Source organism: Peromyscus leucopus, chromosome 3, assembly GCF_004664715.2.
Source record: "Peromyscus leucopus breed LL Stock chromosome 3, UCI_PerLeu_2.1, whole genome shotgun sequence".
In the NCBI taxonomy this organism is placed as follows: Eukaryota; Metazoa; Chordata; class Mammalia; order Rodentia; family Cricetidae; genus Peromyscus; species Peromyscus leucopus.
The window spans coordinates 149,400,399-149,420,921 of record NC_051065.1 but is presented as its reverse complement, the minus strand read 5'-3'; the positions used below and the strand labels follow the sequence as shown (position 1 = coordinate 149,420,921).

At 51.5% G+C, this 20,523-nt stretch overlaps 1 protein-coding gene across 13 annotated transcripts in view; it reads right to left on the bottom strand.

Annotated features, from left to right (window-relative positions):
* Nucleotides 1-20,523, bottom strand: part of Mical3 (microtubule associated monooxygenase, calponin and LIM domain containing 3) — a 217,716-nt gene that overhangs the window by 174,865 nt on the left and 22,328 nt on the right. For 12 of the 13 annotated variants that reach the window (XM_028880423.2, XM_028880421.2, XM_028880425.2 and 9 more), the window contains exon 1: nt 16,324-16,444. The exons of the other annotated variant lie outside the window; for it this stretch is intronic. The gene's annotated coding sequence lies outside the window, so the exon portion shown is untranslated. Of the gene's footprint in view, nt 1-16,323; nt 16,445-20,523 lie in introns of those variants that run through there. 13 annotated transcript variants of the gene reach the window in all.

Below are 20,523 nucleotides of genomic sequence, written 5' to 3'. Positions count from 1 at the left end.
CAGCCTGTTACTTCCTTGTTCAAGAATGGCTACAGGGCCGTGTGTGGCTGGATGGTAGAATGTTTAAACAAGTGCAAGGCCTTGGATTCCATTCCCAGCACTGGGGGAAAAAGTCATCCTGGAGAAGGTATTAGTCAGGGTTCTGGAGAGGAACAGAACTTATAGAACATAGATATATTCTATACTCATTTTTATAACAGATGAAAGTTACATGAAATTCATATTTCATATTTATTTACATACAGTCCCCCGGCTAATAGCTTCTCCCAGATGATTTTTCCCGCGTGTGTGTGTCCATATATATGAAGTTTATTAAAAATGCTTACAGGCTGTGGCCCAGCTAATCAAACAATGGCTGTCTACCAATGGAAGGTCCAAGAATCCAGTAGTTGCTTAGTCCACAAGGACTTCAGGTCTTCAGAATGTGCCAGGATTGTGAAGAAGCAGGCTCTAACGCCAGTGAAGGAATGGAGTGCCAGGAGAGCGAGAGCAAGCGGGCGAAGAGAGCGAGCTTCCTTCTTCCATGTCCTTTATATAGGCGGCCAGCAGAAGGTGTGGCCCAGATGAAAGGTGGATCTTCCCACTTCAAATGATTTAATTAAGAAAAAAGTCCTGAGCCGGGCGGTGGTGGCGCACACCTTTAATCCCAGCACTCGGGAAGCAGAGCCAGGCGGATCTCTGTGAGTTCGAGGTCAGCCTGGACTACTGGCCTCCCAAGTGAGTTCCAGGAAAGGCGCAAAGCTACACAGAGAAACCCTGTCTCGAAAAACCAAAAAAAAAAAAAAAAAAAAAAAAGAAAAAGAAAAAAAAAATCCCTCAGGGGTGTACCCAGTCCCTTGGGTTTTTAGTTAATTCCAGATATAGTCAAATTGACAACCAAGAATAGCCATCACAGGAAATATTCCTATTTTCAGGAACACCTGCTGAAGCACTTTGAAGTCCAGGGGTACAACTTACAGGTGATGCTAGGAAAAAATTCAAATTTCAAAAACAATAAAAAACATGCAAAAGCAAATGGTCAATCTGTCTCTCAGTATGGAGTAAACGGAAGTCCCTGTACTAGCCCCAAACATCCCTAAATTCAAACAAAATTAAGTTACTACACATACCAAAGTCCAAACCTGCTACTCAGCATAAAAGTTTAAGACACAGAGAACCCCGAGAGCCACTCCAGGCTGGTCTGTGGCACCACACCAGTCTACCCAGCATCCTGTTCGGTCCTCTTCCGTGAACCTGGACTCGGGACTTGCCTGAATTGCTTCATCCAGAGGTGTGAAGGAGGAGTAGGAACCAGCACGCTGATGCTGTTCCAGCCAGGCTGGAGAGCTGTGCTCACACCCATGCACAGTCTCTGCTTCAGGCAGGCTGGAGAGCTGCGCTCACACCCATGCACAGTCTCTGCTTCAGGCAGGCTGGAGAGCTGCACTCACACCCATGCACAGTCTCTGCTCCAGGCAGGCTGGAGAGCTGCGCTCACACCCATGCACAGTCTCTGCTCCAGGCAGGCTGGAGCGCTGCGCTCACACCCCTGCAGTCTCTGCTCCAGCAAGGCTGGAGAGCTGTGCTCACACCCATGCACAGTCTCTGCTTCAGCCAGGCTGGAGCGCTGCGCTCACACCCATGCAGTCTCTGCTCCCGTTTTGCAGCCAACCCCCCGCCCCAGCCCCTACCAGCACAGTGACAGCGTTCCAGTGGGCCCTGATATCCACACACTGTCCATGCTCAGATGTTCCTAGACACCTTGCCAGGCCAATGTGCCCCACAGCCCAGTCACTCACTCAGTGTGTTCTCACTGCCGGCTTTAGGGCTGTTCTCAAGGACAGGCAAGGATCTGCAAAGGACAGATGACCTCATGAAGCTTCCATGCTAACAGGAAGAAACACAGAAAAGGCCCTCTTTACCAAACACTTCTATGGCATAGACCCCATGTTAGGTGCTGTACTGAGCGTTTATCAACACCAAATCCCACTCTTAGCAAAACTCCCAAGTTACACATTATTCTTACAGATGAGTGACAAGCAAGAGGCGCTAAGTAACCTCCCCAAGGTCACGCATGCAAATGGTGAGAGCAATACCTAAGCCCAGGGGTTCTTCTGCTCTAGCTCCAGAGCTATGCACAGCCTCTCAATACCCATAAATAAATTAGCTGTCATGCCAGTCGGTGGCAGGCACTCTGGAGAAACAGAGAAAGTAATGGGGTTATGTGATTCTCAGACTGGGTCTCTCTATGCAGCCCTGGCTGTCCTGGAACTCACTACGTAAATCAGGTTGCCCATGAAGTCACAGAGATCCACTTGCCTCTGCCTCCCCCTCCCAAGTGCTGCAATTAAAGGCGTGCAGCCACCACATCAGGTCATGCTAAGATTATTTTCCCTGTGCAATACAGTTGCCCAACCTGTTTTTTTAATTTATTTGTTTGTTTTTATGTGCATTGGTATTTTGCCTGCATGTGTCTGTGTGAAGGTGTCAGATTCCCTGGAACTGGAGTTACAGACAGTTGTGAGCTGCCATGTGGGTGATGGTAATTGAACCCGGGTCCTCTGGGAGAGCAGTCAGTGCTCTTAACCGATGTGCCATCTCTCCAGCCTCAGCCCAGCCTGGTGTGTCTCCTGAGTTTAAGCAATTCTCCTGCCTCCTGTAGTAGCTAGGACTACAGATCAGGTCAATACACTCAACTCTACAGCAAAATTTTAAACTGGCCTGAGCTTTTAGGGTTTTCAGGTTTTCAGTCTTATAGTGCCTTAGGAAGGGTGTTTCTGCCAGAGGTGAGGGCCCAGAAGCAGGGGCAAGCTGGGAATATATCCAAAGCAAATCTAAGTCACTTGAGCAGGGGGAGCCTCGGGGCAGCAGACTGCTCATCAGGTGTGACCTGACTCCATACCCTGCGTGCTGTTCACTAGCTACTCTTTCATGCTATACTTACTGACTTCCAAAGTGAATGGTGGACTCTGAAAACCTCCTTACTTTTCTTGGGGAGGTTACTTAGTCCACAACCTCCCCACCACCACCTCCGCCTTCAAAGTCTCAGGCTAAGCTGATGCTGCTAAATGTGTGTGTTGTTGTCTTGTGGATTCCATGGACAAGCGGGCAATCCTGCATGAGTGGTGTGCAGGGCCCCATCTGTGTGGAGGAGGCAGCATGTGAAGGGCACTGTAGGCTGCTCCAGAGCACACCTGCCTGATTTTACTCTCACATCTGGCAGCCAACACCTTCCCTGACTGAGAATGTGAGGCAGAGCCATCCAGTGACTTCTGAGCTTTCCACCTAGCACCAGACTCAGGATTTCTCATCAGGAATCGGAAATGGGGGTACAGAAGATGCAGAGGGTACCACACGCCTTCACCCTCACTGAAGCTGCCCAGCCTCTCGGTGCCTGGCAAGGCCTTAAGACTACTGATGATGGAGCCCCTGGCTTGGCATTTCATGTGTCCTGGATGACAAGAGTCGGCTCTGAAGAGGCCAGTGATAACTAAACCCTGAGAAGGGCTCAGGCCGATCTACAAAGGCTACAGACATTTACAAAGGCCAAGAGCGTTTAGATTTGACAGAATTCAGCTCACCACAGTGGGTCATCCACTTTACACTTAAATAACAACTTTCCCTTTCTTTCCTCCTCCCTCACCCAAGCAGAACACCAAGACTCGAGTCCCACTGGAACCAGGGGGCATTTAAACACTCCCATTTCTGGTTTCAGTCTTTTTAAAAAGCAGCAAAAAGAAAATCACTTTGGCCCAAGCCAGAAATATTAGGATCCCCTCACACACCTTATTTCCAAAAATAAATTACTGAACTTTCCTTTCATTTTATTTTCCAGGTAAAGCCTAGGGCGAGAGGCGGGTGTGTGTGTGGGGGGGGTGGGAATGCATCTTAGAAGAAACCATGTTCCATGGTCTGAGATGGAGGGGAGTAAAAGGGAAGACGTGTCACCCCGACAACCGATCTCACACGCTGCGTCCAGTTCAATTGGAGACTGGCATCCTCACAAAGCTGGCGGGATAGCAAGAGCTACATGAGGAAAGACAGAGCACTGACCCTCCAGTGACAGGTCAAAAGACAGGTGACCCTCTGGCCCCACACTGCTCTCCCTCCAGGCCACTGCTGGTCCCAGGGGACCGCTGAGTAGCCCCAGCTGGCACGCAGGAGAATCCCGTTGGGACCAAGGCAGACGTCCCCGTGATGAATGCCTGTTACTATCTGAGTACAGCAGTCATCTAGCAATAATAGCTCCGGGGTGGGGCACTAGCTCCAGAAACAGTCGGGCTACAGCTCCCCGTCGATGCCGAGGGCCCTGGTGCTCTGTACTGTGGCAGTGGAACGTGGAGCCTTATTTCTGATAACTCTGCACTGGAGCATTTAGAATAGAGAGGTGTAAGCAACCGGGGCAAAGCGTGACCGATGAAGCCTAACGCGTCCCTCGAGGTACCAGGCCACAGGGCCCCGCTCTAGGACCGCTTCTGCAGCTTCTACACAGGAAATTTTGCCGCAATACCCACCGGGCCTAACCCAGCTACAGCAGGACCTCCTGCCAGCCGACTGGCAAGATGGCACGCATGTGTGCGGAGGGAGACATCGGACAGTTCACACCCTGACAGAGCACCTGGAAGCACAGACACCCCGCTTGCTACCCTGGGCTTTCTCCAGCACTCACACACGTTACTGGCTCTTGCTTCCTGGCTCTCTTTACTGAATGGGGCCAGGGAACACTTAACCAGAGCTCCTGCCTTGTCCTCCTCCTCCACCACCACCACCTCCTCCACCCGACCCCCACCCACCACCCCCACCCATCTCCTCACTGCTATCTAATCAGAATCTTCTTTCCACAAGGTCTCTGGCATCAGGTCCCTTCCTCTTTATCTTCAATGCCAACATCCTGGCCCAGTCCTTTGTCACATCTAAATTATTACCAACTGCTGGTGTGGGCAAACCAGTGGCCAAATCCAACCTCCAAGTTAACAATGTTTTTTATGTAATTTAAATGATTCAGGGGAAATCAAAACAAGACTCACTTTTATAACAGATGAAAGTTACATGAAATTCATATTTCATAAATAACAGCTTCAGTGGCCACAGCCACGCCCATCTGTACTGCATTATCTTCAACTCCTCTCACAATATTCCTGAAAGGCTGTCTTTTGAGTATGGGCAAAACCATTACTATCACAAGACCCTCACAAGATTGGGCCTATATCAACAGTCCCTTGAGGAAGTGGGGGGTTCCCAGGTGTGGGTAATCCTGCTCCAGCTGTGTGTGGTGGGAAACCACTCCAGCATATAAGAAGAGGAAGGTGGGCTGGGGTGGGGACTCTGATGCCGCTTCTGGGGGTCATCACCCACACTGAAATGGAACTTCAGGGTGATGCAACTTTGGGGGATGACCCATTTTCCTGTAAGTAGGCCCAGTGTGTTCCCAAGATGAACACAGACGAGGTGTCTTTGGTCAGCAGGTGCCTCTCTATCTGGAGACAAAGTCAGCATCACAGAGGCAGGGTTGAGGGGACCCAGAAAGGACCCAGCTCCCAGAACTGAAATGCTCACTTCCAGTCCGCACAGACAGAGTGTGACTCCTCCCACAACAATCCTGCTCCCCCACCTCTCCTACCCTGTTCAAACTGTTACTCCGGATGGCCTCCATAGACTCACTGCTGAGGCATACACAGACCCTGGGGACCAACTGGCTCCAGGCACTTGCTCATGGCCCTTCTCGTCTTTTAGAAAGGCCTTCTCAGCCGGCCACTAGCCTGCCTTTCAAGGCTCTGGGAAGACTTCCAGGCTCACTCTCCTCAGCTCACACTGCACCCTACATCTGCCCTCATCGAAGCTCCGGCACACGGCGAGGGAGCCGTCTGTGTGTGAGTGTCTGGCCAGCTACACCAAGATTCCCCCGGGAGAAGAGAGCCGCTTATTCCCCCTCCAAGCACCCAGGCAGAGCCTAGCACAGTGGTTCAGGCTCAAGGGACTGAGCTCGGCTCCCAGGGCTCAGGGCTGCCCCTCACCACCTAGGATGTCCCAGGCTTGCTCTCAACTCGAAGCTACGGCTTACATTATGCACCCTTTTCTCTGGGCTGCCCATGTATTCATGGATAGGCGGCCTTACGCTGGACGAGGTTAGCCTACCAGGGGTTAACACTCTTAAAATTGACGGACCCTCCTCTCCAGGAGCTATCAGCTGCCTGCAGCTCCTGGGCTAGGGGCCGGACTTCACACACACACACACACACACACACACACACACACACACCCGCTGGGCTTGTGCATGCCATCCTAACCGCTGTGAGTTCGCAGGGCTGCTGCCCTGCCGGGTCTGGATGACACGTTTCCTTGTGTTCAAGCACAGCCTCTGGATCTTACGCTCTTTCCAGCCCTTCTTCAGGTTGACCCCTGGGCCTTAGGAGAAGGGGTGCAGCACAGATGTTCTGGATGAGCAGGAAAAAAAAAAAAGGCAAAGTTGGGTGGGTGGGAAGAGCAGGGGAGATGGACGAGAGGAGTTGGCGTAGGGGCGAATATGGTCAAAACACTGTAAAACATCTAAAAAAAACAATTCAAAAAATGTATAAAGTGTGTGGGGGGGAAGCAGACATTTATATAAACAAGGTAGAGATTTTTTTTTAAAGGACCATCTTCTCACATAAACAATCATCAATGACCTAGGCTACACATGAATCAGACCTCCTCTGTAGGCCAGGGGTCAGTGTGGACCAGGTTCAACCTGAGGTAGCTCTCCTTCATGTACTGAGTGTCCTTAGTACATGCTAGTGTTTCTATGTCCTCACCTGTGAAATTCAGGTGACGCAGAACTGACCATGCATGTATCCCCTAAACACTCCTGGGCAGGGCACACAACTGATTCTCAGAAGCGTATAGCTGTAATCACCTTGGTTTTCCCCAATCAACGGCTCATACTATTTTTGCCATTACACACACACACATGCACCCACGCACGCACGCACGCACGCACAGCCTATGTCAGTACTATATCTTCTGAAGCCAGCAGGTTCAAGAACAGTGACAACACACATTTCCACAAACCTTTAGGCCCTTGCCCTAAAACCCAGTACAGTGAGGCAGGTCAGGAGGCCTGATCGATAAGTTAATGAATATATGATTTCAGGAAGTGGAAAAGATTACTAGGTGGCGAGAGAATGCTGAGCAGCAGGGAAGAGGCAGACAGGAAGGAGAGAGAGCCAGCAAGAGTGGGAGACAACAGAGGGGAGCCGGAGAAGCCAACCTTGGACGGGACGGCAGGAAGGGCCCAGTGGCGGGTGCGTTCCTCCTGGGAGCTGGTACTGCTCAAGCTTCCTGTCCAGGGCTCTGCACAGAAACCCGCTCCTGGCTCACTGCACAGCCTGACCCCACACATGCTGCCCAAGGCTGCTCCCTACCTGAGAGGAAACCCAGAGTCCCAGGCCCACGCTCCAAGTTCAGAAGCACGGGCACAAAGGCCACTGTGTGCCCACCACGCGCCTGGTGGAATTCTGCCGCCTGGAACCATGAAGCGGAGGCATGCCTTCCACTACCCAGAGAGGTGCTGGTTTCAGAACCCATGCTCTCAACCACCACACAAGCTGCTGCCTCTAGTCTTGAGTTAAAACCACTATGTATGAGCTGAGAAAGCTCAGGCAAGTCACCTAGGCCTCTTCGAGCCTTATGCTCCCAACCTACTCAGTGGGCATCACATAACTATGCATACGTACTGTAAGGAGAAGAAAAACATCATAACACAAAGGGTACTTCTAAAATAGACACGGAGGGGGGGATCGGGAGGAGAGATGAGAGGGGGATCTGTGGTTGGTATGTAAAATGAATTAAAAAGTAAAATAAAATAGGAGATGGGTTCCCTTTCCAACCCACAGCCTAACATTTTTCGGCCAAATCGCTCGTCTCCTTTACTACAGGGGACCTATCGATGCCCCTCGAATGCCCTGCCTTTTGCATATGCTCAAGTATTTCAGAGCCCGCAAGAGCTTGCAAAATAACCCAGGAATAAACAAAAGGCAGGCCACTCTGCATGGGACACACGAGGAGGCCGCACAGTTGGAGAAGATGGCACCGACGACGACAACGACAACTTCTGGCGTGCCGATGAATAGTGCATGAGCACAAGCTGCCCGGCCAGCCCCTGCCAACACAGCATATACCCTGACTGACAGCCCAGGGCGGCACCTAGCTCCGCCACACCAGCAGGCCAAGATGACGGGCCGGGGCACTACCGAGGCCGTGTCCAGCGGCCTCCAGGCCCCTGCGGCTGCATGTGTGGTAGGGGGGAAGGCAGGTGAAAGGGACAGGCAAGCAGGGGAGGAGGCTCACATGTGTAACCGCAGGCCTCTGGAAGCTGAGTTCGAGGCCAGCCTGGCCACACAGCAAGACCCTGTTTCAAAACCCAAAACGAAAACAAAAAGACAGGCGGTCACTTCAGCCTGCTTGAAAGTCATATACAGACAAAGCGTCACATGCCTAGAGAAGGAACTGTGTCACAAAATTCCTTTACTGTGATCAAGTCCACTGAAGCCAGGAAGTACAGACAGGCACTATTTTATTGGAGGGAGGCACATCTCCGTACATCACCTTTAAGACATCACCTTTAAGCCCATGAGCACGACTCTGGGATCGCTGGTCACGGAAAACTCTTCAGAAACAGCATGGACCAAACATGCTTGCCAAATGGCATCGAGTCGGTACACAAGGAGCAGAGGCTGGAAGACGCTTGACTTGTTTCCAGGGTATACAAGCCATTTCCACTGGAATGGACCTAAGTGGCCCAAAGGTCTTGGAAAATAGAAGACTAAAACCCAAGCAAAACTGTATTTCACTGAGCACACTCAGCACCAAGAGGTCCAAGTAGGCCATTGTCCACATCAGCCCCCAAACAGAGCAAGTGACCTCAAAAGACGAACAAGAGGTGGAGGCTTGGGAGAGGAGTCTGAAACACTAGCAGCCTCCGAGGTCATAGCGGGAACAGGGTTGTATCATGGCCACAAGGAAGATCTGGCAGTACCAACGTGGTTCTAACCGTGACCATGAGGATTATCAGAACACCTGGGAGAGGGTGTGGCTGGCAGCATGTCCTCTGGGAAGGCCTGCCCTGTCATTGGAGTACCTGTCCCTCATCTTGGCAAGCAGTGGCTAGGCAAAGACAAGAGGACCAGCCAACAGATCCCCAGTGGTGATGGACAGACACCCAATCAATGGCAGTCTGCAGGAAGGAGAGGTAGCCCAGCCCTTCCTGCCACCAAGGTCCTGGGGGGGTGGGGGAAGAGCTACAGAAACGACCCAACCTTGTTGGCAAAATACAAACATCCCCGCCTCAACCACAGGGGGCAGGTAACGTCTAGACAGCCTCACTGCAGTGTGCAAGAGACAAGCAACCCAGCCGGGGAGAGTATGGCGCTGCAGCGGGGTACCTCTGCTCGCCACTCAAAGTTCAGGGTTCCTGACCGATTACATCACAGATCACCATACAGGGTGGCTCACCGCTTTTGTGCTGCCCCCCCCCACTACAAATATGGTAACTTCCTGCAGCCTCTGCAGGAGTTCTTCAATAAATATGTCAAGTGGGAGTGTGTCACCACCTGAAGCCTTAGGGGAATTCCCTGCTCCTCTGCTCTCTGGCTCTGAGTGACACAGGCCCAGGAGTTCTTATTCCGCCTGCCCTACCGGGGCTGGGCACACGGTGTTCAGAGAATCCCGAGGGCTTGACTCAACTTACCACCGTCTACTTCCTCTTCAATCCCTCCCCCTCTGCTTCCTCAAGGGTTCATGTTATATGATGGTAATTACAGGCTCAGCTTATGCAATTGACTGGGTTTATGGATGTGACCTTTCTGAACACTAAGGACGCTTACTGTAGAACGGGGAGGGGGAGACGGTGCGTGTACATAAAGCGCTGACCCGGAGTATGGTCACTTGGTAGGTAAGCAGTAACTATGGTGGCTTCTCTGTTGTCACGGACCATCAGGCCCAAAACTTTTCAGAGGCACTTAAAATACCAGCGACACAAGGTTGACTCCCAACCCCCACCTCTGCAAGGCTGGTTTTGAGAAGAGCCTACCTGTCTTGGAAACAAATTGACAGAATTCAAATCTCTAGATAAAACACTTCCTTTTTCCATCTTCACAGGGAAATAAGGGAATCCCACTGGTCAAGGCCTACCTGGGTCAAAGGCTCCACTCTAAAAGTCCGCTTGCTGATTAATTATACAGGGGTAGCCTCTCCAGCCTGCCCCCTACCCATAAAGAAACCAAGGTAATGACAACTGATTTGGGCTACAGCCTTGGAAATGCAAGCCCACGCCAGGGCCCGCGAGACGGCGTAGCAGGGGAAGGTGCTTGCGGCCCAAGCCTGATCACTAGAGTTTGATCCCAGGAATCCACAGTGCAAGGAAAGAGCCCGCTCCCCAAAGCTGCCCTCTTACCTTTACATGTGTGCCATGGCTCGAGAGTGTGTGTGTGTGTACACACACACACTATACACCGTTAACCACTATATACATACATACAGAGTAATAGAAAATAAAATCACTGAAAATTTAAAAGAGAGAAACTCACGCCAGGCAAAAAAGGAGAGGAAGGAAAAGACATGACCGAGGCTGTACTCAACACTTCAGATCCTGCAGCACAGCCCATGGCCCCTGAAGAACTTTTCTACTGCCCTGTACAGTCCTCCAAATGCTCCAGAATGCAACACTTAAGAGAAATATGGCCAGACATGGAGGGACACATCTTTAATCCCAACACCTTTAATTGGGCAGCAGAGGCAGGAGGATCTCTGAGTTCAAGTCCAACCCTGTCTACATAGCAAGTTCCAGGCCAGGGGTGACATCGTGAGACCCTGTCTCAAAACAAACAAAAATAAATAAGTAAATCTGATGCTATCTAACCCATCTTCCTGAGGGCATTTCAGTCAGGTGACTCTAGGGAGAAGGGAGAAGTCTGATTATGGTTTTTAAAAGTCACGGGAGTTGCCAGGTGGTGGAGGCGCATGCCTTTAATTCCACCTCTCAGAAGGCAGAGGCAGGATCTCTGAGTTCAAGGCCAACCTGGTCTACAGAGTGAGTTCCAGAACAGCCAGGACTACACAGAGAAAAAGTCACAGGAGTCTGTGAGGGCACAGGTGCAGAGCCAAAGGCCTGCAGGGGAATCCTGAGACCACTACCCTCTTAGAGGGACGTAACAGCTCTGCACCCTACTCCAACCGGCTGCCCCCAGGCTGGCTTAGGACGCTGCAGAGAACTCGGGACACAGGCTTCAGGCAGGACTCTCCAGTGTCTGCCACCCTGATCATGTGATCAGGACCGTCATTAGCCCAACAGCTCCAGCAGGCTGCTCTCCCCACCTCCCCCTTCCCCATTCCAGAACCCTGAAATCCCTAATCACAGGGCAGCTAGGGGAAGGGGGGGATTGTCCTCCCTCCCTCTTCTCCCAAGCTCCCAAGGTGGAGAGCCTTCCTAGGCTCCAGGGGCAGAGGCAAGAAAGAGAGAGCAGGTTGGATCAAACAAAGTAGAACTTTGTCAGTTTAAATGGTGCCAGGGTTCAAGTGCTCTACCACAGGGCCACGCCCACAGCCCTGCACATCTGTTTTAAAGCGGTAAGGAGAAGCCAATGGCAGTGAGTAGTCAGTCGCTGGCCGTGTGGTCCCCTTCCCAGAGTTAACCGCATATACAATGTAACAGCACCTGCAGACCTTCCCGGTGCAGAAGCCCCCTCTGCTGGCCACCATCCCCTCTCCTCAAATTCACAGCCCAGTCTCAACCCCAGAGCCAGGCACTACGCAGAGAAGAAGCCTTGACAGACACAAAAGGGCTCCACCGCTCTCACCAGGGCCCTTCCTGCTCAGCAAAAGCTTCCGTCCCGTACCCCACCCCCCCAGCTTTCCCTGAGGTAAAGCCCACAGCCCCCCTTCTCTGATCTTTACTAGGATGATCCCTTCCCTTCATTTTTCAAGACGCCAACAGTCTTTCCATCCTCTTGTGCAAATCTAAGCAGCCGATGGAGAGAAGTCTTTCAAGAGCAGGGCTAAAGGAAACCGCTTTCCTGTCTTCAGTATCACATCTGCATGTCTTCAGACAGCTGACCCACCCTGAAGAAAACAGCTGATCACCTATGACCCAGCCTCACTGGAACAGCAATAAAAATATCATTCTGCCGAATGGTGTATCTAAGCATCCAGGTGTGTGACAACCACCCCACCCCACCTAATCCCACTGCCTCAGAGGACTCTGAAAAATGGAGCCAAAGATGACAGAGGGGTTGGCTGGAAGGGGAGGGAAAGTCCACCCCATGGATTTTAGGTAAATTTCCAAGCGACGTCCCCTCCAATTCCCACATAACTGGATAATGTGCTGTGTTATCTGTGGAAGCTAAACACCAGAAAGGAAGCAGGTGTCCAGCTTTCCAGAGAAAGCAGAAAAGAAGCCCCTGCCTTTCTGCAGACCTCAGCAAAAGCGCCAGGTCTCCAATGCCACAGTTTCAACCAGTGAGAAGGTGAAGAGGCCTGAGCATTGAGGACCTGAGGACCGGCTGCGGGTCAGAGTATCACTTCCCCCACCTGAACCACTTCCACTCTGTGGTCCTAATAATCGTCCTGTCTGGTTTCATTAAATACTTCACATTCTCCCAAGATAAATGTCTTTTTCAGTTCTGCTTCCCCGCCCCCGCCTAAGGTAATGACTGTCCACTGCAGAAAGTGGAGGTAGAGGTGGAGAGAATAGCAGAACCCCAAAGTCTCCCCGTTAGTCACCACTGTAGCATGGGGCTGGGATGATACTCCCAGAGTATGCCCCGAGGCTGAGCTGTTCTCAGCCAGGGCTTTCTGTCACTTCCTGGCCCTGGGATCTCTTCAATGCCTAGTTCGTCACCAACGAAATGGGGAATACCTAGAATAAGTTACACACAGCTAGGAGAGTAGACAGCTGTGTGCATCCAGCACAGGCACGGACTAGCAAGCAAAGAGCAGCAACATTGCTTACCAGCAATCAGAAAAGTACAACGGTCTGCCATAAACCTTTCAGTGCCTAAAAACAAGAGCGGTGTGGGCCTGTCTTCCTCCCGAGCTATCAATGGGAGCTATAACACGAGAAATCCAATACAAGGATCAATGGATTTGTACTCAGGGCCAATCACGTCACTCCTGTTCCTTCATCTACAGACTGGGGAGACACTGTACTATAATTTGACTACATTACAGTCAAGAACCAATGACAAGGGCTGGGGGTGTGCCCCAGTGACAGAGGGCTCTCCTAGCTGAGTGAGGCCCAAGCACCTGCCTCCAGAGGGTCAACTAGTGAAGGAAAAGGAACTCACCTCCTCAAAGAAAGAGCAGTTACTGAATCCAGAGCCACCTTCTGTAAAAATGTCACGCCCAATATCATGCAACATAAACAAACCAATGATGGTTCTTATTTCCCCAAGTACATTAGTTCTGATAGCCTTTTAATCTGCTCATAGGACCAGTCGCAAGAAGGGAGGAGGCAAACGGTGGCTCCCTGCCGAGCCCAGAGCAGAGTCCACGAAAGCTACCCCGGCCTGCTGGTCCAGCTTCAGCCGCCCTGGCCACTTCTCAGATGTCACTGCCTGGGAAAATTAAGTAATGATTCTAGTTCCACTTGGACATGTCAATCCACCAAGTAAAATCCTCACCTACAAGAGTAATCAACACCAGGAAGGCAGAGGCAGGCAGATCTCTGTGAGTTCGAAGTCAGCCTGGTCTACAGAGCTAGTTCCAGGACAGCCAAGGCTACTCAGAGAAACCCTGTGTGGGATGGGCAGAGTAACCAACAGATGGAAAAAAGGGTCAGCTCTCCTACTGGGTGGTACTTAAGATCTCTTCTAAGGCAGGCACCATCCTGTCTTTCACAATGCAACACTAGATCTGGTGAGATGGCTCAGTGGTTAAGAACATTCACTGCTCTTCCAGAAGACTGGAGTTCGGCTTCCAGCACCCAGGTCAGGCAGCTCACAACCACCTGTAGCTCCAACTCCAGAGGATCTAACGCCCTCTTCTGGCCTCCAAGGGCACCTGCACACATGTGTGGCACCCACAGAGACACACACATACACACCTGTAAATAAAAATAAATATTTAAAATGCAACATATTGCTGGGTGTGGTGGGTCACACTTGTTATCTCTGCACTCGTGAAGTAGAGGCAGGAGGATCAGGAGCTCCCTTGCCACAAAGCAGGATCAGGCAGGTCATCCTTGGCTATATAAGGAGTTCAAGGCTAGCCCAGATCATAAGAGGCCCTATCTTTAAAAAAAAAAAAGGAACACACGAGCATGAGGTGAGGGTCAGAGAGATGTAGAGGTAATCCCAGCATGGAGGAAGCTCAGACAGAAGGTTGGAGAGCGCGGCGCCAGTGAGTAAGGCCGGACTGGAATACACAGAAAGAGATCCTGTCTCTAAACAAAACAACCAACGAACTCTAACAACAACCAAAAACTGCATGCGACAGATGGCAAACCTCAACTTTCCTTCTTTAATGTCACTTACAACCTCCTATTAAAATGTCTAGAAATCGAAGAATGGGAGAGGGAGGGAGGGGAGCTGGTCTCCCCGGTCAGGGAGGACACCAGGCCCAACTCCATCCCCACCCAGGTCTTCCAATCAAAGAGGACCTACTGAGCACCCACAAGGCACGCTCAACACTGGGCGCAGCACACCTACTATGTCCTCGGCACTGTGTGAAGCACATTTCCCACATTATTTCCTCTCCCACACCTAGAAACCACAGGATACAAACACCCTGGTACAGTGAAAGCCCCAACCGGCTGGCAGTCACATTTTAGACTCCTCAAAAGTTGGCACTATCCTAAACACAGAAAAGAGCTCTAACTGAGGAACTGGGTCCAAGTTCTAAAGGACTCTTTGCAGAACAAGCCACCGAACATGGTCTTGGCTGTAATTCTGAAATCAACTCATGCTACTTAGCAGACCACTAAAAGATACTTTAAGACTTTTACAACCTGGAGCACAAGAAAAGCTCCCCGTAAGGCTAAAATAAGTGACCTGAGTGCATGTGGCAATCAAGTATGAAATTTATGATATCCTCTTAAAGGACCTTGGGAAACGTGCTCACAGAAGGCAGCCACAATGAACAGCATCCTTTGTGGCCGGGTCATGAGTCAAATTATTCCTGCTGGCAGCAGCAATCTGTAAGATGTCTCCCTCATCATAAAAATCTCACTCTCTCTCACCATCAACCCAAATGGTTGTGTATGTGGCCAACAGTCAAGGGGGGCCAAACACACACTGCTGTCCTGGTATTTAAATGCTATTCTCTCCATCCAAGTCACATTTAAAATAAACAAATACGACTGTCTGAAATGATCTCCGTTGCTCTGCATTAATCCATTTCACACAAGCCATAATTAATGTTTGACTTAAGCACTAAAATCAAAGCAATACGGATGTGGTGTATATTCTTGGAAATAACTTTGTCTCCGGATTCGGGAGAAAAATCAGCCAAGATACAAGGCTGACCCACGACCCCAATTGCGCTGAGGCGCCTGAAGGACCCCTCTTCCCAGCAACAATTGTGAAAGAGCTGGATGATGCGATCCCTGCCAAGCAGAGACGCCAGGAACCTGCAATCGGCCATCACGCCGGCTGGCTGTCTGAGAACACCAGACAAACCCATATCTGGGTAGGGCTCTCCAAGGTTATTCTTAAGCGAGAGATGTCTAGTGTGCCACGGGGACCTCCAACAGTGTTGTCACTTTGTAAGGCAGTTAGGAAGGGGCACGGCGCTGAGATAAGAGGCCTCGGTCGTTGCTTGCACCCCACTCAGTCTACCACCAGACGGAAATGTCAAGAGTTCCCTCATGGCCACCTGCCATAACGACCTCAGGAACCCACACACTGCGCCTGCTGGGCTCCGGACTAGGGACATCGGGGAGCGCAGCCCCACTCCCCAGGCTGAGTCTTCTCCCCTACAAAGCCGCCTTGGGCACACCCAGTCCAAGCCGCTTAGTGTCGCTCCTACTAGCGAGACAGCTCTCTTCAGCTGCCCCAGGGCGCGACCTGACCTAGCACCGGATTCCTGGAGGTCAGGGACCCGGACACCGGCCCGGCAGCGCGGGAAGCGCAGAGGGGCTTCCTCGCCGGCGCAGCAGCTCGGCCAGCGCTCCGGACGCACCCGTCTGCCCGAGAGAGGCTCCAGGCACAGAACGGAGCCGGAGCCCCGGGGCTGCCCGGGAGGGATGTCTCCAGCCACGCATCGGGGCGCCGCGGTCACCCGCGCCAAAGCCGCCGTGGGCCAGCCGCCGACCCCCGGCACATCGAGGCGCAGCGTGGGCGGGATGCGGCTGCTCCCCAGGAGCGCGGCACTCACCTCTGCTTCATGCTGCTGTGCCCTCGTGGCCGGCGGGGCCACCCAGCCGCGCGCCGGGACACGCAGCCGCAGCCCCCGCGCGCTAGCCCGCAGCGTCCGGCGCGGCAGCAGCAGCGGCGGCGGCGGCTGCAGGAGCGGCGCCGCCGGGGCGGGGCGGGCACATGGGAGGGCGGGGGCTGCGGCCCTCCAGGCTAGACCACCGACCCCAACGGGGGCGCGCGTGCTCAGTGCTCCCGCAGGTCGCTCTTAGAGTTCGTTCTTAGGGACCGGATTGCCACCTGCAGGCTGGATCCTATCAAAATCTCACGGCTCACAAGCAGAAGGTAAAGGAATGCATAGCTGCCACTCCCTCCCTCCTGCTCTCTCCCCCCCTCGGCCCGGACCATATGGTACATTCCTGAAAGCCCAACGGAGTAGGAGAGGAAAGAGGTGATTGGCTGGGAATCTTGGAAGGGGCGAGAAGCCACACAAAACGGCCAACGGGATAGCACCGGGGGCATATCAAAGCCGGCCAGACCCGGGACTGGAGGACTCCCTTAAAGGGGACTTGTTTGTTGCTCTCAGAAGCCGCCTCAAAACAAAGCTAGAATTTTCTTCCTTATCTCATCCCGATGGGACAGAATAGAGAAGTGTCGGATTTCCGGGGGGGGAAAGCTATAGAAAACTTCGGAGAATTGAATCCTATATCTATATGACTTGGAGCGGGTAACGCCAACTCTCTGCCTCTGTTTCCTTTTCCAATCCGATGAGGGTGTTAGACCACATTTGACCTCTAGGAAGCCTTTCTCTTACTTCCTCATCCCTTGCACCAGATTATTAATCTCTTCAATTGCAGGCATCTTAAAGAACTTCGGTTGGAAGTGGGTAGACCTTCTGACACCACACCTTTACAGACATCACTGTATCTAGTCTCTTATTACGGGAAAGCAGGTCGATATTCTCCCGAGGCCCTTACATATGTTAAGGAGGAGCATTCTTCCTACCTGGGTGTGTAGACCGCGCCTCCTAAGCTCTGCGCTCCCAGAGGCCGAGGAAGCTTCAGTTAATTCTTCACCGGCCTGCTGGACTGTGCAGGATTCCGGCCTTCAGCAGCAAACCCCACGGGCTGATGACCCTCGGGCCCTGCTGAAGAGTTTGTTCCTCCTGGCTGAAGTCAACTATGCGCTCTCAGTCGCCCTCCACGTCTAGCTGAAGACCTGCGAACATTCCTGAAGGCCTTGTCTGCTCCATTGTAGACTTTTACTCCAGAGAGCTAGCACTGCCTCAGACCAATTGCCCTCTATTTACATTTTTTAAACTTATTATTTGGAGGGTGGCGTGGGGAGCTGGAGGTCAGAGGGCAACCTTTAGAAGTCAGTTTTCTCCTTCTACCATGAGTCCTGGGGACCAGTCCTCGGCTTGGTGACAAATGCTTTTTACTGGTGAGCTTTCTCACAGGCCTTTCGCTTCCTTTATTTCAGAATTCTTCAGCCTGTACTCCTCTGCGTCCAAACTGTAAGGTATTAAGGATGCCTTTCCTAAGAGTTCCACTTGCAGCCAGACAACCCACCTTCCAACGATTGTCCAAAGACACCCGGAAGTACAGTCCTGATAGGTAGCCTTCCTGGACGGGCTAACTGTAGCGACTTTTCTACCTTGTGCCCTCATGACCCTAATTTTCCATGTTTTCTGCCCCCAGATAATCCTCTTTCCCTAGTATCCAGCAGCTGCTACTTCTTGTGTTTATTAACTGTTATGGCTTAGATAAGAAGTGTTCTTCAGAAAGGCTCATGTATCTGATGCTTGGTCCCCCAGCTGGTATGCTATTTTGGGAGGTGCTGGAAACTTTAGGAGGTGGGGCCTGACTGGTTGAAGTAGGTCATTAGGAGCCAGTCCTTGGAGTTATCTTGTCCCTGGCCTCTTCCTGTCTTTCGGCTTCCTCTCCACCATGAGGTGCACACATCCCTCCTGCCATGCTCTTCTGCCTGTGAGCAGGGGACCCAAGTCAACGGAGCCGGGAGCCAAAGATGGGAAGCCACGGATTAAAAGAACTCCTTAAGCTGTTTGTGTCAGGTATTTCTGTCATGACGGTGAAGAACCTGAACAAACGCAGTATATCCTGTGTGCTGGGTACTGTTGGGAGAGGTTTATGTGCATCGTTTCTTTCCAGTCTCACATCAGTGCTGTGAAGTAGGGTATTTTCTTGATTAATGATGGATGTAGGAGGGTCCAGGCGACAGTGGGCAGTGCCACCCCTGGGCAAGTGGTCCTGGGGTGTGGAAGAGAGCAGGCCGAGCAGCAGGGGGAGCAAGCCAGTCATCATCACCCCTCCATGGCCTCGGCATCAGTTCCTGCCCCGACGTCTCTTCACGATGGACTCCAATCACAAGCTGAAATGAACATTTTCCTCAAGTAGCTTTTGGTCATGGTGTTTTTATCATAGCAACTGAAAGCTAACTAAGACAAACATGGTCTCCTATTTTCATAAATCGACTATACTCAAATAAGAGATCATGCCAGAGCTGGGGGTCTTGTGGTAAGTGAATGCTTAGCTTGCTTGAAGCCCAGCAAAAGAGAGGGAAAGGGAGAGAAAAGGAAGCAAGGACGGAGGAAAAGAGAGGCGGAGAGAATTTCAAACACATTTCTATGCTTGTGAAATCGTTTGAACGGCGAAGCAGATTGTGAGGAGCCCTGGCAGACGGTCGTCTACGGAAGGCAGGAAACAATGGCTCACAAAGCAGACCAACCTGGCCAAGGTTAAGAAAGCTGCCTGTACTTGGGGGGCAGAGGCAGGAGGATCACAAGTTCCAGGCCGGCATGGTGTACACTCTGAGATCCTGCCTGAGAAAGCCCAGAGCTTTGGGCTGTAACTCAGTGGTAATTACATCGCATACACATTGCCTTGGGTTCCATCCTGAGGCCTCCAAAAATATATAAATGGAGCTTGGTCTTCCAAATTGTACATTCTGTCCACTGCAATCTCCCGCCCCCTCTCGATTCTTTGACAACGTGTAACAACTAAGCAGCAACTGTAAGCAAGGAGGAAAGAAATACAGAATAGCAAATCTGCGCTGGAAGGTCCAGGGGCTATGGAGTAAGAAGTGCTCACAGTGAGCGTGTGTCTCTGCCATGTTGGAATGCTCAGTAGCAGGGGAAGAGGAAGTACTCCCACCACCCAGCATGCTTGGAGCTGGAATGAGCTCTGTGTCCATGAGGAAGGAAGGGCAGTGTGCATTGCCCCAGAACCAGGTCTTCAGTAAAAATATCCTGCCCCACTGGCAGTTGGAATACAACCCTGAAAATACAGGCTGTGCTAATTATCTCCTCCTCCTTCATTTTGTTGCTGTTGTTGTTTTTCAAGACAGAGTTTCTACGGTGACCTGGAACTTGCTCTGTAGACCAGACTGGCCTTGAACTCAGAGATCTGCCTGCCTCTTCCTCCCGAGTGCTGGGATTAAAGGCATGTGCCACTCTGTCTTAGGGGGAAAATAAGTATTTAAATTTTGGTGTGTGTGTGTGTGTGTGTGTGTGTGTGTGTGTGTGTGTGTGTGTGAAGATGACTTGCAGGAAACCCTTTTACCCATTCAGCCATCTTGCCAGCCCACTCCCACATGATTTTGCTAGTGTGTCTCATTGCTGCTAGGGTTTCATCCTTATGGTCCCCCACCCCCCAAGGAATTCCCAAGCTTCCTATAACTCAGAAACTCCCAGGATGCTTTAGGAAAGCTCAGATGTAGGATAAGAGACTCAAAAAGGAAGTGCAGGGGTGGTTTAGAACAAACTTCATTCCTGAACTCTATCCACTGTCACAGGGACCCAGCAAAGAAAAACGATGATGCGCTTCAAGTCCTTGCCTCTGGGGCTGGAGAGATGACTCAGTAGTCAAGAGGACTGGCTGCTCCTCCCGAGGACCCAGGTTCCATTCCCAGCACCCACACAGTAGCTAATAACCATATGTAACTCCAGTACCAGGGGAGCTGACGTCCTTTCTTCTGTCCTCTAGGGATGCCAAGCATGCACAAGAGACACAGCATTACATGCAGGCAAAACACTCATATACATAAAAATAATAATAAAAAAATTGTTTAAAGTCCTAATTTTAGACTAGCCCAGTCTGCTGGAAGTCAGCTAAGGGATGCACAGGTGGCAGTGTCCCAGTACTGGGGACACTCCTGGGCTCTGAGTTTATCCCTAGACTACCATCTCACAGCTAGATCTTAA